Below are 17,388 nucleotides of genomic sequence, written 5' to 3' on the forward strand. Positions count from 1 at the left end.
AACACCTCAGATAAATTGAAAGAGCATCCAAACAAAATAGATACCTGTACCCATCTGAAATCCAAAGAACAGGCACTCTTACTGCTATAGTTTTTTTTTTTTTTTTTTGAGACAGAGTCTCGCTCTGTCATCCAGGCTGGAGTGCAGTGGCCGGATCTCAGCTCACTGCAAGCTCCACTTCCCAGGTTCATGCCATTCTCCTGCCTCAGCCTCCCGAGTAGCTGGGACTACAGGCGCCTGCCACCTCGCCCGGCTAATTTTTTGTATTTTTTAGTAGAGACCGGGTTTCACTGTGTTAGCCAGGATGGTCTCGATCTCCTGACCTCGTGATCCGCCCGTCCCGGCCTCCCAAAGTGCTGGGATTACAGGCTTGAGCCACCGTGCCCAGCCAAGTTTTAATGTGTCCCTCCAAAAGCATGTGCTAGGAACTTAATCCTAAATGCAAAAGTATTGGGAGGTGGGGTCTAACAGGAAGTGTTTAGGTCATGAGGGCCCCACCCTCATAAATAAATTAATGCAGTTATAAAAGAACTTGAGGTGGTGGTTTGATCTCTTGTTTTATGTCATTGTCCTTTCTTTGCCCTTTTGCTATGAGATGATGCAGCAAGAAGGCCCTCACAAGATGCCAGCCCTTCTGTCTTGGACTTCTCAGTCTCCAGAATCATGATCCAATAAACTTCTGTTCATTACAAATTACGCAGTTTGTGGTATCCTGTTATAGCAGCACAAAACCAATTAGGATAAAAAAATTGGTACCAAAAAGTGGAGCTGTTGCTTTGACAAATGCCTGAAAATGTGAAAATGTGGAAGCAGTTTTGAAATTGGGTTATGGAGAAAAGCTGGAAGAGTTGGAGAAGTAGGCTAGAAAAAGCCTTTGTTTCCATACCTGGTGTGTTAAGGGTGTTTGAGGGCTTGGAAGAAGAGAAGAACTGTAGGAAAAGTGTGAAACTTCTTCAAGGTTACTTAAGTGGTCACGATCGGAATGTTGGTAGAAACATGGATAACAAAGGCCATTCTAATGAGGTCTCTGATGGAAATGTGTAATACCTTATTTGAAAGTGGAGAAATGACCATTTTTATTACAAGTGGCAAGTAAATTGGCTGAAATATGTCTGTGTTAGGCGGGTTTTTTTTTTTTTTTTCCCCACTGCTATAAAGAAATACTTGAAAATGTGGAAGTGACTTTGAATTAGATAATGGGCAGAGCTTAGAAGAGTCTGGAGGCCTCAGAAGAAGATAGGAAGAAAAGGGAAAGTTTGGAACTTCTTTGAGACTTGTTAAGTGGTTGTGACCAAAATGCTGATAAAAATATGAACAGTGAAGGCCAGACTGATGATGTCTCACATGGAAGTGAGAAACTTATTGGGAACTGGAGCAAAGTTCACCCTTGTTATGCCTTAGCCAAGAGCTTGACTGCACTGTGTCTATGTCCTAGGGATCTTTGGAAATTTGAATTTAAGAGTGATGACTTAGGGTCTATGGTAGAAGAAATTTCTAAGCAGCAAAACATTTAAGATGTGGCCTGTATGCTCCTTAGAGCTTACAATCAGATGTAGGAGCAAATAAATGGCTTAAACTGTAAAAGGGAAACAGAGTATAATATTTTGGAAAATTTGCAGCCTAACCATGTGGCAGAGAAAGAAAAAGCATCTTCAGGAGAGGACTCCAAGTAGGCTGTGGAGTAACTACTTGCTAGAGAGATTAGCATGACTCAAAGGAAACCAAGTGCTAATATCCAAGACAATGGGAAAAAGTCCTAAAAGGCATTTCAGATATCTTTGAGGCAGCCCCTCCCATCAGAGGACAAGAGGCCTAGGAGGAAAGAATGGTTTCATGGGTCAGGCCCAGGATGCTGCTGCCCTGTTCAGCCTTGGGACACTGATCCCCACATCCTGGCTGCTCAGGCTCCAGCCTTGGCTCAAAGAGCTCCAGATCCTGCTTGAGCCACCACTTTTGAGAGTGCAAACTGCAGTAAGTCTTGGTGACTTCCACATGGTGTTAAGTGTATGTGTGTGTGGAATGCAAGAGTAAAGAAGGCTGGCAGCTTCCACCTAGATTTTCAAAGCCTGATTGTTGAGACAGAAGCCTGTCATGGGGCAAACCCCCCACACAGAACCTCTACTAGGGCACTGCAAAGGGAAAATGTGGTATTGGAGCCTGAACTGGTCCCACCTCCAACGTTGGAGATTACATTTAGATATAAAATTTGGATGGGACAGACGTCCAAACTATATCAGTGTCCATGCCCAAAGACTATGAAAGGCAGAGTTTAAGAGTGATGTAGTAGAATATCTGATGGAAGGAGTTTCTAAGCAAAATATTGAAGGGACTGTGTGGCTACTTTTGACTGCATACAGTAAAATGGGAGGAGAGAAATAATTTACTAACAGAATGTATAATTAAAAGAAAAGCAGAACAAAACAATTTGGAGAATTGGCAGCCTGGCCATGTAAAAAATGAAAAAACATGTAGGGGGTGACAAGTGACCTTTTGATAAAGGAATTAGCATAGCTGGAAGGAGGCCAGCTGTTATTCATCAAGACAATTGGAGAATGACCTCTAAAACATTTCAGTATCTTCAAGCCTGCCCTTCCCATCACAGGTCCAGAGCTCTCGGAAAGCAGAATGGTGCTGGGGACCCTGGGTCCCTCCACAGGCTTTTTCCAGGCCTGCTTCAGGACTCTGCTCCTTGCATTCCAGTGCAGTGGTCTTCAGCTGCCCAAGCTGTGGCTTAAGCTGCTCCAGGTGGAGCTTGGGGTGCTGCTCTGGAGAGTACAAGTGATAAGCCTTGGTGGCATCCACTTGGTGCTAATTCTGCAGGTATGAAGAATGCAAATGCCTTCCTCCACTTAGATTTCAAATGGTTTTGTGCAACCTGAGGGTCTAGGTATAGACTTGTCACAGGGTTGGAGGCACAGCAGCAGGTTCCCACTAGGATAATACCTAGTGGAGCTGTAGGAGTGAGGCTACTGCAGAAAATCCCAAGCAGTGGAATGCCTGGTGGAGCTAAGGGGGTGGGACCACCCAAAGACTCTAGAACTGTAGAGTTTCCAGTGTGCAACACCAGCCTTGGGGAGCTACAGGCACATAACTCCAACTTGTGAGAGCTGCTGTATGGGCTGAGACCAGCAAAGCCATGGGAGTGGGGCTACCTGAGGCCTTGGAGACCCACTCCCCACCCCTGGAAGGTAGGGCATGGAGTCAGGGAAGATTATTCTGGAGCCTTAAGATTTAATGTTTTGTGTCCTGTTGGGTTCTAGACTTACTTGGGATCAGTTACATCTTTCTTCTTGCTGATTTCTCCTTTTGTAATGGAAACATTCTATCCTTTGCCTGCCCTGTCATTGTATTTTGGAAGGAGATAATTTGTTTGATTTCATGGGCTAATAGCTGGAGAGGAGTTTGCCTGAGGATGAAGAGTACCTTGAGTCTACCATGTCTGTCTCATTTAGATGAGACCCTGGACTTTGGGCTTTTAAGTTGATGTTGGAACAAATTAAGACTTTTGAGGCTATTGAGATGAATGAATGTCTTTTTTGTGTGAGAAGGATATAAATTTGGGGGACCAGGGTGGTTCCTAATGGGAGTTGTTAGGTCATGAGAGTTGTATGAATGGATTACTGCTGATTATAAAAGGTCTTGAGGCTATTAGTTTGATTTCTTGCATTCTCTTCTCTTTGCCTTTCCACCATGGGATGATATAGCAGGCAGGCCCTTGCCAGATGCCAGCCCCTCAATTTTTGGACTTCCCAGCCTCCAGACTCATCAGCCAATAAGTTTCTCTTCATTATAAATTTTCCAGTCTGTGCTACAGTAAGTCCTCACTTAGGGTCACTGATAGGCTCTTAGAAATTGTGACTTTAAGATAAATGATGTATAACAAAACCAATTTATAACTCATCATTGTTATAGTAAAACAATTTTGAACAAGGTGATGTTATTTGAGGACCTGTTGTACATAGTCTCACTTAAAGTTGCAGTTTCCAAGAACCTATAGATGATGTTAAATGAGGACTTACCATATTCTATGATAGCAGCAGAAAACAGGCTAAGACACTTACCAAATGGCTCATATCAACATGAATAGTTTTAGAAGAGGAAAAAATGAAGATGTACTATGCTTGGGCAGTGATGGAATGCAGTGCTCACAGAATTGCTTACTTCCTAGGATGATAAAGGGAAGGCCATTCTTGTTATTGGTAAACCTGAGTGGTGGGGGCAGATATGTGGGGCAGAGGGAATAAGCCCAAAGCCCAGGCCAATGAGATACCACCAAACACTGTCTAATTAGGGACTCTTTTCTTGGAGTAGATCAGAAGTCACAAATTCAAATATGAGGTCTGAGTATGTAACATGGATGAGCAATTGGCTTGTCTTCTCTTTTTCTGTTTGGAATACTGAGACTATTATGTGAAGAAGCCTGGGCAAGCCTACTGGAGGATGAGTGACTGCATGGAGCAGAGGCAAATCCTCCAGCTGAGACTTAGACCAAACAGCTTGTTCACACAAGGCATAAGAGTAAGGCCCTCATGATCCGGGCACAGTGGTCCATACCTTTAGTCCCAGCTACTTTGGAGGCTGAGGCAGGAGGGTCACTTGTGTTTAGAAGTTTGAGTCCAGCCTGGACAACAGTGTGATACTTTGTGTCTTAAAAAAAAAAAAAAAGACTGAACTTATCTTGGAGCATCCAGCCTCAGCATCAGTTGACCACAGAAAGTATCTGTGCTGATTCATACTAAAACTGTCCAGCTAACCAAGAGAACAGTGAGAAAAAATAAAGGATTGTTACTTTTTAAAGGACAAAACTCTTTTTTTTGGTACTATTTTTAAATTTTACAACTGGAAAATGTCTACTTATATGTTGTTTTAATATGACACTACCCTGATGACATTAATTTTTAATATGGCTAAATGTCATATTAGTGTCACGATGAAAAACATGATTAGTTGATTCTGAGAAATTACCACTTTAATCTTTATTATTGGACAGCTTCAAACTTTGTGCTATAAGATCAACAAGAGATCTAATCATGTATCTTAATAGACCAATGAAGTATTTATTTGCTGAAATTTGAAGACAATGCTGAGTAACCTGTTGGTACACACCTGTGCTCTGCCCTGGAGCCCAGAATTCTGCAATTTTACAGATCAATTACTGAAAGTTAAGGCATCTTAGATTTTTCCCTCTGTAAAAGGCCAGTAGAAGTCTAAGAGGTTGTTTAATCAGAGGGCCAAATTTGGCCAGTAGATGTGTTTTATTTGGCATACCCAGTGCTGGCTCAAAAATTTAAAAAGTTTGAATTAGTTATGGTGCCATTTTTTTGGAACTGGACAATTACATAGCAACCCTATTTCCAAATTATGACCTTTGTTGACGATAGATCCTTTGAGCTTAGAACAAAGAGTAATCTGTATGTGTCAGAGTCCTCAGTTTCAGCAATTCTCAAACTTAATCCTTGTGTGTGCAAATTCACTGCTTTCAATTTGCTTCCATCCAACTCCTTTTCCACAAGGCTAACAGAATAATGTTTTAACCACCAAAATCTAATTATGCTAGCCAGGCATGGTGGTGTGCACCTGTAGTCCAAGCTGCTTGGGAGGCTGAGGTGGGAGGATCACTTGAGTCCCAGAGGTTGAAGCTGCAGTGAGCTGAGATTGCACCACTGCACTCCAGCCTGGGTAACAGAGGAAGACCCTGTCTCAAAACAAAAACAAAAACAAAACAAAACACACAATCTAATTGTGGCGTTTCTCTGTTTTAAAAATGGAGATCTTTGATCTCAGCATAAATTCTAGTCTCCTTATCCCCTTGTTACTGATGAAACTTCTTTCCCAATTCTCCTTCATACGTTAAAATTCAGCCACATAAAATTGTTTTTTTTCTGCAATGAGCCTTGAGCTCTCCATTCTCTTGATTTTTGCTAATTTTGTTTCTTCCTGCCTGAAATATGTATTTCCCAACCATGACTATTTGGCGAATTTCTGTCCAGCCCTCAGGTCATTTCTAATAGGCTGTTTCCCTGAGTCTTGGTTGGTTGGTCTTCCCAAGTGTCTCCATAATACTTTGTACTTCACTTTTCATGTGGTTTCATATAGTTATTGTGATGTATCATAAAATCTTACTTTCTGTATCTTCTACTTGACTATAAGCTCTGTGAGGACAGGGGTTATGCCCAGCTTATTCACAGATTTATCTTTTAGCAGGGGGTTAATAAATATTTATACATTAACAAATATTGGCGGATGAATGAATAAATTAGGCAGTAAGAAGAAGCAAAAGTATTTAAGAAATCAGTCAAGCAAACAAAAACAAAAAAAGTTCTTTACTTATGATGTTCTTTATCTCATAGGCAGCTGATGCTTACATTTTTAAAGACAACATTTACGTGGCCATGGGGAGATAAAGTAATTGGCTGGTGAATTTGTCATGACCAGTCTAATTTATATAAATTTCTTATCTTCTGCAACCTTTACAATTCCATAGTTTAAAAACTCAGTGAAAGACTTTAATAGACAGTGTCTTCCAATGACTGTATTTTTATATACATTAGCCACTTACCCTTTGCAAGTTTGGGGATTTTTTGGGCCAGCATGTGATTATATTAACCCAAACTATAATCACATTTTTTGGCATAAATAAAGTCAAGCAGTTAGCAGAGGCCAAAGGCCCTAGCAGCCGTTTTAGTACAATTTGGATGGATGCAGATGAAATTACAGAGTCACATTTTATTTGTTGGCTGCTGTCCCAATTAGGAGCTTAACCACATCGGAGAGTTGAGAGATGAGAAAAGGAGGTAGGGAGAGGATACGCAGTTCGCAGGAATTAATCCATGGTACTATGGGCTTGCTTTTGCTCTGACCGGCAAAGAGACTAGCTCTGGACCTCTGACCATATGAGCCTATGTGGATTAAAAAATTCTCCAATGTTTCCAAAACATTAATTATGTTCTTTTTACAGAGTTTTACACTTATGCAGCTGGTAGATGGGGCGGGGGAGGTAGGGAGTGGGAAGAAGTGGGGGAGGGGGAATGGCTGAATCAGATGTCATAATTATTTCAGGACTGGAAACAGAATTGAAATGACCCAGATGGTTACCCTAATGAAGCTGATCCAAATTGTATGCCAAGAGGCATCAGAACATGCCTTTCTCTCTATCTGTCTCTCTCTCTCTCTGTGTGTGTGTGTGTGTGTGTGTGTGTGTGTGTTTAGGTGTATAAGTGCAAGTATGCATGCATGATTGATTTTTGGCTGAAGTGGGCTTGGGGTTAGAGCAATGCAAGTGTGGCAGGCCAAGATGGATGTGCACAGGAAAGAAATCACAATGCAGAGCCTCTTCCTGCTATGGCCTTGGGCAGACCTGACTCCTCTCAATTGTACCAGCATGGAAAATCCCCTTTCCTTTGGCTTTCAACATAGACCATATTTCCTGGGAATGTATGGTGCCTTTTGGATAAGGTGCTTGAGGCAGATCAAGCAGGGCTAGGGACATTTAGGCTGCTGACTTGTGCCAGGGCATTTGTCCAAAACTCTGTCTCTAGCAAAAAACACATATTGTGCTGCATGCTGGGGTGACTGTGACAACCACCTTGTTTATGGACTTTGTTTTACCAACATGAACCAACATAGCTGCTGCAATGCCATGAGACAAAGGGCAAGGACAGGGCTCAAGACTGATACCATCTCTACTTAGGTTTTAAAACAATAGAAAGATTTTTTTCTTTACATGAAAGGACTTGATATATGTAGATCTTCAGCACCATACCAGGTACATAGTATACACTAATTATAAGTTAGCTATTATTATTTTATTATTCATTTAACATCTTAGCTGTGGATCTAACTGTGCTTATAATTCAAAGGTATTTCTTTAATAAAGACCTATGAACTTTGTGTTGGATATGAAGGGAGACTGATTTGAGAATTGATTATAGCAACTTTGCCACCTTGGATAATTGGGACTAAGCCTTAATTTTCTATCAGTAAAACAAAATTAGGATGGGTCAGAGTATTCCTAGAATGCTTCCCTTAGGAGGGGAAAAAGTTTCTTGCCTACTCTGTGTTATGACTGTGTGTGATATTTTATACATGTGACCTCATTTAATCTTCATAATGAATTTGGCTTCATTAAGAGACTGAAATTCACAGAACCCAAGAAATTTGTTAAAAATAGCAATTACTTTCATTTATTGAGCACCTCATATTTGTCAAGCTCTCTACATACCATTCTTTATTATTTCCTCATGGCCACACTGCAAGGCATATTGTTATCATCCAGATCCATAAATGAGGCAACTGTGGCTCAGAGATTCAGCAATTCATCAAGATCCCACAACCAGTTAGTACTGGGGCAAAGATTTGAACTCATGTCTCTTTAACTCCTAAATCCATCATCTTTCTATTAAAAGAGGGTTGCCTTGTGAGATTGCCTTCTCCCACTCCTACTTGAATAAGTCCAAGATGCACTTGTTTGATAATAAATTCTATTGACATTATTCAAGAGCTTAGAGAATAAAAAGTGTCCCAGCGAAAAGTATGCTTCAAAAAACACAGCTTGCCATATGTGCAGAGGAGGAGAAATTAAGTGAGAAGAACCCAAATTGAGGAGAGCTTCCAAAGACAGGGATATAAACAATCTCTAAATTGGAAATGCGATGTAGTATTGGCCACAGAGCGTGCATATGTGTTTGTGTGCTGGGAGAAGGAGGGGAGAGTAAGTAGCACAGGCTTTTGATAGATAAGAGAAAAAAGCCCTTGTGGGCTTTCTTTCTAATGTGTAAAGGGTAGCGCTGAGGATCAGCAGTGGGATTGGGGAGAATGACCATTCCACATACCTCCAGCTGCTTGGTGGGCACTGCCAAGTGCATTCCCTCCCTGGCCTTGTATTTGGAAAGAGATCGCCTTGGGAAATATACTCAGAACAGGAGGGTGGCAGCATTCTTACTTTTGGTTTGGGTTTGGACGCCCTGACTCCCACTCAGCTGCCCGGGCTCCTGCTGATGAATTGCTTGTAATGAAAGTCTGCTCCTGGGCTAAACAGCACACGGGAGGCTCTGATTTTGCCTCTTATTGTGTAACCCCAAGCAAGTTGTTCTACTTCACTGAACTCTGAAGATAACAGTGATCACCTACCTCCCAGGGACCCTATGAAGAATGGCCAGGAAACGTGAATATAAGTGCTACATAAATGCTAAGTCAATGACATAAATCCTCCTGTGGACAGTGGCGTGCCTATCCAGGCTGCTCTAAATCTCTCTTCAGTGACACAAACCCAGGGCCTTAGGATAGGATGTTCTTGCAGAAACACATTTTAAGCCACAAACCAGATCACGTTAGGGGGTGTAACTCCAAGAAGGACAGACAAATGGAAAGAGATAAGGCTGAAAATCTATCACTAACTCACTCTCTCGGGCTCTGGAGTCTAGCACATATTACATGATGCCTCAGTGCCTTTCTGTTTGAAAGTCACTCCTTCAGATTGCAAATCCTCACTTGCTTTTGTCTTTCCAAACAAAACTTGATTCTGAACTTTAGAATATAAGTTTTGCATATTTCCAAAAGAAAATTATCCTGGAAGTGCAGAATAAAGATAGTGGATGCTTTTGCCCAATCTTCCTCTGTGCTTGGTTGAAACAGAATTGTTCAACTGTTGGCAGGGATCTGTGATGCTGCCGGCTACCCTGGGCTCCTAAACGGTTTTGAAAGCTGCTGGAGATTGTTGCAATAGGCAACAGAAGGGAAACAGCCACGTTTGCCACAGGGGAATTTGGGGTTCATGTTGCTGGCTCTTCCTCACACTAGTCATACCTCACAATGGCTTTGGGCAACAAAGTTTGCACTTCTGAATTTTTAGTGAAAATGCCTCTTCTCATGGGATTCTGTTACATCAATTTTCAATACACAAATAGTAATCTGGTTATAACCAAAATGTTTCTTCCTTTCTCCCTTCCTGCCTGCCTTCATTTGACATGCATAGTTATCTTTTAAGATAAGGTTAACCATTGCATTTACTTATAAGATGGATAGTTTACTGTTTCAAAATTAGGATGGGGAAAGATTTTTTTTTTTTTTTTTTTTTTTTGCTTTAAAGGTGGGACTCCCTGGTCTGATCTCCAAAGCCAGGTGTTGCTTGTGAAAACTGTCTTGTGCTGGTTTCCATGACACCACACTCTCCTGGTCTTTTGTCAACTTCTTGACTATTTCTTGTCAGTTTCTTTTTGCAGGCTTCTCTGCTGGACCTCGAAATTTTGGATTGATCCATTCAGTGCCTGGTCCTTGACCTTCTAATCGTTTTGAATGTGCTTCCATTAAATATGGGAAAATCATTAAATATTGGTAACTCTATATTTCTATCTTGACCACTGACCTCTGCTTTGATTTTTTTCAGATTTATATATGCAACTATCTACCTGATTCTCTACTTGAATATTAAATCAAAAGTTTCAAATTAACACGTCCCGAAATGAACATTTTATTTCTCCTTGCCCAAACCCCCCTCTTTCCCAGTCTCTCTTATCTTCCTCTTCCATTTTAATTATTTATTCACCTTTTTTTTGCTCCTTATTCTGAGGCATGATATTTCCTTTTTTAAAATAGAATTTTTCTGTTCTTGTGATAGTTTGCTAAGAATGATGGTTTCCAGCTGCATCCATGTCCCTACAAAGGATGCAAACTCATCCTTTTTTATGGCTGCATAGTATTCCATGGTGTATATGTGCCACATTTTCTTAATCCAGTCTGTCACAGATGGACATTTGGGTTGATTCCAAGTCTTTGCTATTGTGAATAGTGCTGCAATAAACATACATGTGCATGTGTCTTTATAGCAGCATGATTTATAATCCTTTGGGTCTATACCCAGTAGTGGGATGGCTGGGTCATATGGTACATCTAGTTCTAGATCTTTGAGGAATTGCCATACTGTTTTCCATAATGGTTGAACTAGTTTACAATCCCACCAACAGTGTAAAAGTGTTCCTATTTCTCCACATCCTCTCTAGCACCTGTTGTTTCCTGACTTTTTAATGATTGCCATTCTAACTGGTGTGAGATGGTATCTCATTGTGGTTTTGATTTGCATTTCTCTGATGGTGAGTGATGGGAACTGAACAATGAGATCACCTGGACACAGGACGGGGAACATCACACACCAGGGCCTATCATGGGGAGGGGGGAGGGGGGAGGGGGGAGGGATTGCATTGGGAGTTATACCTGATATAAATGACGAATTGATGGGTGCTGACGAGTTGATGGATGCAGCACACCAACATGGCACAAGTATACATATGTAACAAACCTGCACGTTATGCACATGTAAAAAAATAAAATAAAATAGAAATTTTCTATATTGCCCAGGCTGAAGTGCAGGGGCTTGTTACAGGTGCTATCATCACGTACTACAGCCCTGAATCCTGGCCTCCAGCAATCCTCCCACCTCAGCCCCTGTAATAGCTGGGACTACAGGTGTGTACCACCACACCTGGCTCTCCTATTTTCCTGACAATACCATCCATTTGGCTGTTCCCACCAAACACAAGGATAATCCTGGATTGTTCTCTTTCCTTTTATCTTCATTGTTCAACTCATCAACAAGTCCTCCAAAATACATTCTGAATCTCAACATTTTTCACCATCTAAACTGCCACCAGCATGGTTCATACCATGAATCTGTCTCATTTGGACTATACTCAATAGCCTTCTAAATGATATTCCTGCGCCAGTCTTGCCTCCTACAGTTTATTCTCTGCATAACACTAAATGGAATTTATGATGTTTATTATTTATTTGCGTTTCTTAGTTGATGAAACTTGGAAGGAAGTGAGTGAATTGTTTCAGAACACACAGGAGTAATGAAGGAAGAAAGACCTGAAGTCAATTCTCCACAGTTCTGACATTAGTTAACTTTTGAAGGGTTTCAATCCTGTTTGTTACCTGATCATTTAAATTAGGGTTTAATATAAAATTCTAATAATAGGTATTAATTATAGAGCACTTACTATGTGCTGGGCATGATTCCAAGGACTTTACATAATTTAGGCTCTTTAATCTTACAATAACCCGATGAGCTATATAGTATTGTTACTGCTTTTTAAATATGAGGAAACTGAAGTACATAGCTGTTAAGTGTCTTGTCCGAGGTTATATAGCCAGTGGGCAGCAGAGGCAGGATTCAAGCCCAGGAATTGGTCTCTGGACTTTGCTGTGTTATACTGATCCTCCACTGAAGCCACGAGTTTGTTCCAACATGATCCATTGGTCCGTTTGGGAGCATTTATTTTTCTTGTTGTACATTGGTTATTTTATCTGTTGAACGAATTTATTATGAGAACAAAAATTATCCATTACTGTACCAGTAGTGTCTTAGGTACAGCAAAGAGGAGAATTGTCATAGCTTTAGATTTCTTCTATATACATGGTAGTTTGGGCCCACAGTTTGGAGTTTTAGGTGCTATTTACTCAAGGGGCAGGCTAAAAATGAACTCCCAAATTGCCTCAAATATTTTTTATTAGGTAACATTTCCCCAAAAGATGCTGCCCTGAAAGCTTCTATGTGAAACAGCAAATCCTTTCAGGTCCCAAAGGGGCTACTTGCAGTTTAAAAAATAGTCGGCCTCTCTCTCTTGCACCTGTGCTGTGCTTAGTAGATTTATTTAGTCAGAGAAAACTTCAAAAAGGATTGGCGATTTGAACTGAGCCTTGATTAACTGAAAGAATTTTGAATATCGAAAGAGAAGGTTGAACTTATGCCAGGTCGGCACTGTGGAATGCATAAAAACAACAAGATTGTTTGCCACTTAATTGAACAGTTGTGATGCTAATCTGTTTGTCCCTTTGTGTCTCAAAGGTAACACACTATACACTTCACCTGGATCATGTGTAATGTAACGTCACACAGAAACAGAATTGTGCTGCCTTTCCCTCGTGGCTGCCTTCCTGTCCCCTCCATCTTTGTGAATAATTCTTTGTTGATAAGGGACTCATTATCATTATTGATTAAACTTTGCCATCTCAGTTTGATGTCGGTGAATACCTTGCTCATTTTAATCTGTCTCAGGGCTGAGTTTTATGCTTACCATGTTTTAATTTGTCCCAGGATTGTGTTTGCCTGATGCTGATATAAAGATTGAGGACTCTCTTGGGGGCATTTTGTGACTGACACAAAAAAGTGTTTGGAAATATATGAATAGTCCTTTTGGATAAGCCTCAAGACTCACAAACAGAACTCGGTGGCAACCTCCCTGTGGCGGTTGCCTTGAAACTAGACTCATAAACTAAAACCAGGAATAAATATCTATAGTAAAACTGTTAATCTGTTTACATGTTTTAACTCAGGGGTGATTTTTTTTCCCCCTTATTTCAATCCTGAATATTTTTCTCTTCCTGAGACACTCTATTGTGCAATTGACCTCTACAAATATTGACTTTATTAGATTTTTGGTGAGAACAAAGTTGTATTATATGCTATGAATATGGTACTATTTTTATAATATTTTATTTTGAAATAATCTCATACTTACAGAGAATTTACATCAATAGAACAACAAGCTCCTGTGGGCTTTTCACCCTGATTTCCCAATCGTTATCCTTTTAATTTGCTTTACCTGATGCTAATTGAAATGACCATTTCTCATTCTCTGAATTCTTGCTACTTCATTACCTGTTTAGAGCATATAAATCAAAACAGGAAAGACCTGTTTGGATGTTTATGAGGGGAGGATGGAGGAAACGATGGGATTATGATTACAGGGAGAGGAGGAGGAGAGGGGATTACTATTAGAGGGAACACAGGAAGCTTTGTAGTAGCACTGTCGCAGGTGCACTATATTTCTCCAGTAGGGATTCCAGAAACAGTGCTCCAGTGACATCAGTTTTTTCTGAGGTGCTCTGAAGGCCTTACTTTCCAAATAAGCTCATATATCCATTTTCTCTTATAGATTGGTGATAAATAACAGTATTTATATTTAGGTGGCTAATAGTGATGCAGAAAATAAAGTCAAGTGCAAAAGTTGCCCCTTTGGGACATTACATGGAAATATGGAGTGCTTCTCCTGATGTTGCCAATGGAGGACCCCTCTGAGCAGGTTTCCGAGGTATCCCCATCCAACCACGGGTCACACAGCCAGGGAGATTGCCAGTGAAGTGGCAAATTGCCCGACCTCTTAGTGGTGTGTACGGATCCTGAAGGGTGCAGCCCGGACTGTCCTGACTGGCCTGGGAGGGATATGAGGAATGTGATTAGAATTGGCAAAAAACCATGATTTTCACTTTTAAAGCAATCTTTTTTTCTTGAGCTGAAGCCAATTGAAATGCCCCGAGCCTGGGCCTTTTTATTCAGACAAGAACAATGAGATCAATTTCAGCAGAAAATGAGGAAACAGGAGAGAGATGGCAGCTGAGGTAATCGGCTGTAAAGGACAAAGTTTGAAATTAAATATTATGGCTTAAATAGTCCTGTAATTCAAGCTTCCCTTCTCTCCCTTCTCCAATCTTGCATTAGAAAAATAAAAAACTCCTTACTGCAAAATGGAAGACAATCTTTTTCTAATAGAAGAAATTTCTCTCTGCAACATGAATTTGAACTATAGCGATTTGATTTCTATGGAGATAAAGAGGCAGAGAAGTTAGTGCTGTTTGGAAGGGAATGTAAATGTGGTGTCAAGGAAGAAAACTTCACGCATGCTGGCTTATTAGAATTTGCTGTATTTTATCCTGTTTTTGTTGAGCAGCAGAAGGGATGCAGGAAGCTTTTTATTTAATTTTTAGGGCAATTAGGGAGAGGAAATCCAGGCTGAGTGACTTTAGACTGCTCATTACCTTCTGGCGGGCAGAAGGAGAGTGCATATTTTAAATGTTAAGATCAGATTATTTATAAGTTTCACTTTGAGATTCAAGGGCATGGGAGGAACGATAACTTGATTAACAGAGAAAACAGCCTTATGTACACAGCTGGTTTAATCTTTGTAATAGGTCACAGACTGAAGAGCAGCATTTCAGTCTCTTCTTGGAAGTGACAGATTCTAGGGAACCACTAAGTTTTAGAAAAAGAAAACTTTTAGACAATCCCCCACCCCCACCCCAAATCTCTTAGGGAATGTGGTAGTGGGGGATAGGCATTCCTAGGTCTTGCTTTGCTGTGCTGTAATGACAATTTTAATTCCATACCTTTCCTGGAATGAATTACTGACTCCTCTAGAAGTAAGTGAAAGCCTCTGAATTTGGTCATTTCATTGTTATATGTAACAGGGTGTCTTGGGTTGTTTTGTAAAATGAATGCATCTGCCTATAAGAGAATTCATGGTCATTTCATTTTCTGGCAATAACTGCTGACTACCTCCTTGATCAGAGGACACAGGCTAACCTGAATGTTCTAAAAAATTTTTGCTGACTATCTTTCCCTGAGAGCTTGTATGGTTTTCTTTGTGGGGTTGTCTGAAGGTCTCTATTCTTAAAGTTCTTTAGGTAAAAGTAATAAAAATGAACACTACCTAGTTGAAGCAGTGAAGGGACTTTGGAGTATCCCTGGGTGCTGAAAAGAGCAGGTCAACGTCACCCAAGGAGAACGGGAGTCAGGACCCTCAGGAGCTTGGCAGTGGGAGTGGGCTGCCCTTCTCTCTGAGTGCTGGCCTCAATGTGACTTTGTCTCTGATTTCAGGTCCCGGTGTTTAATTCCTGATACCAATTCCTGGGAGAGAAAATTCGGTTCCTCTGGCTTCGATTAGGTGTTCTCTTGAGGACCTATGAGCGGTGGCCGGGATTGGGGGAAAATCACATGGCTGCCCTGTGCTCCCAGGTGTGCAGAAATTCCTAGCAGGGTGGAAACCTGGTGAGAGGGGAACCCCTTCAGAGTTGTCTCTTGTACTCAGCTAGTCTGTGTGTGCAGGAAAAACAATTTGCTATTTAAAATCCCAGCAGCCTGTAGCCACTTCCGAATCCTAAGGAAGTCTCAGAATTCCTTTTTGGAATAGATGAGTTGTTTGCCTGTGAATGAAAGATAAACACCAGGGAAAGGCTTGGAAAGTGTAGGAATGAGAAAAAAAATTCTAAACTGGCTTTATCAATAAAACAAGAATTTGGAGGTTGCCGGGGACTGGACTGGGAAAAGAAGCTCAGCTGTAGCGAGAAAGCCAAGAGCCAAGAATGTACATGGCGAGTGCAGTGAGCTGAGGAAGTGGGCATAGTGAGGGGTATTTACATCACGAGCATCTTTAAAAAACATTCAAACTTTTTTTTTTTTTTTTAATGTTAAAACGGGAACCACTCAGACTGTGTCCTCTCCCTCCTACTTTCCTGGAGGAAGAGAAAAACAATCCTCAATGCCAAATGGCACCTGCAGCGAAGCAACACCAAGAGCTAGCCTGGCTCTCAGGGGGAACCCTGTGGCTCCTCCTCCTGGCTCCTCCTCCTGGCTCCTCCTCTTGGCTCCTCCTCCTGGCTCCTCCTCCTGGCTCCTCCTCCTGGTTTCCGTGCTCTTCAGCGGTCCCCAGCCTTTTTGGCACAAGGGACTGTTTTCATGGAGGACAATTTTTCTACAGGTTGGGTTGGGGGGCTGGTTTCAGGATGAAACTGTTCCACCTCAGATCATGAGGCATTTGATGGTCATAAAGAACGTGCAACCTAGATCCCTGGCATGCACCATTCACAATACAGTTCACGCTCCTCTGAGAATCTAATGAGGCAGAGCTCAGGTGGTAATGCTGGCTCACCTGCAGCTCACCTCGTGCTGTGTGGTCCGGTTCCTAACAGGCCACGGACCCGTACTGGTCAGCTGTCCAGCGACTGGGGACTGCTGTTCTACACTCTCAGAGAAACTTCTCTAAGAATGGACTATAGAAATGATCCTTGAAAGAAGAGTCTTAGTATGGGCATCTTACATCTAGTTTTTAATTTACTGGCTGGACACTGCAACATAGTCCTGTCCCTTCCCAGAATGTAGTAAAAATCTGACCTTATGCCCAGTCTTCAGTTTGTTGGTATTTCATGTGGGGAAGGAAGTGGTGATTGGACTCATGTGAAGTATGCAATAAAAGGATCCTTCAACCCAGCTAATGGAGCTCAAAATAACTTGAAGCCAGAACCAAGTAGGAGCATATAATATTTGTAAACAGAAGTGTTCTTCTCCCTCTTTCTTTTTTTTTTGAGATGGAGTCTTGCTCTGTTGCCCGGGCTAGAGTGCAGTGGCCGGATCTCAGCTCACTGCAAGCTCCGCCTCCCGGGTTTACGCCATTCTCCTGCCTCAGCCTCCCCGAGTAGCTGGGACTACAGACGCCCGCCACCTCGCCCGGCTAGTTTTTTTGTATTTTTAGTAGAGACGGGGTTTCACCGTGTTAGCCAGGATGGTCTCGATCTCCTGACCTCGTGATCCGCCCGTCTCGGCCTCCCAAAGTGCTGGGA

The 17,388-nt window shown here is 41.5% G+C and overlaps 1 pseudogene; it reads right to left on the bottom strand.

Moving 5' to 3' along the window:
• Nucleotides 1-16,250: 16,250 nt before the first annotated feature.
• On the bottom strand, nt 16,251-16,392 carry LOC115896314 (annotated as a pseudogene).
• Between the last annotated feature and the right edge of the window lie 996 nt (nt 16,393-17,388).

The sequence above is a fragment of the Rhinopithecus roxellana genome, chromosome 2 (genome assembly GCF_007565055.1).
Source record: "Rhinopithecus roxellana isolate Shanxi Qingling chromosome 2, ASM756505v1, whole genome shotgun sequence".
Lineage (NCBI taxonomy): Eukaryota > Metazoa > Chordata > Mammalia > Primates > Cercopithecidae > Rhinopithecus > Rhinopithecus roxellana.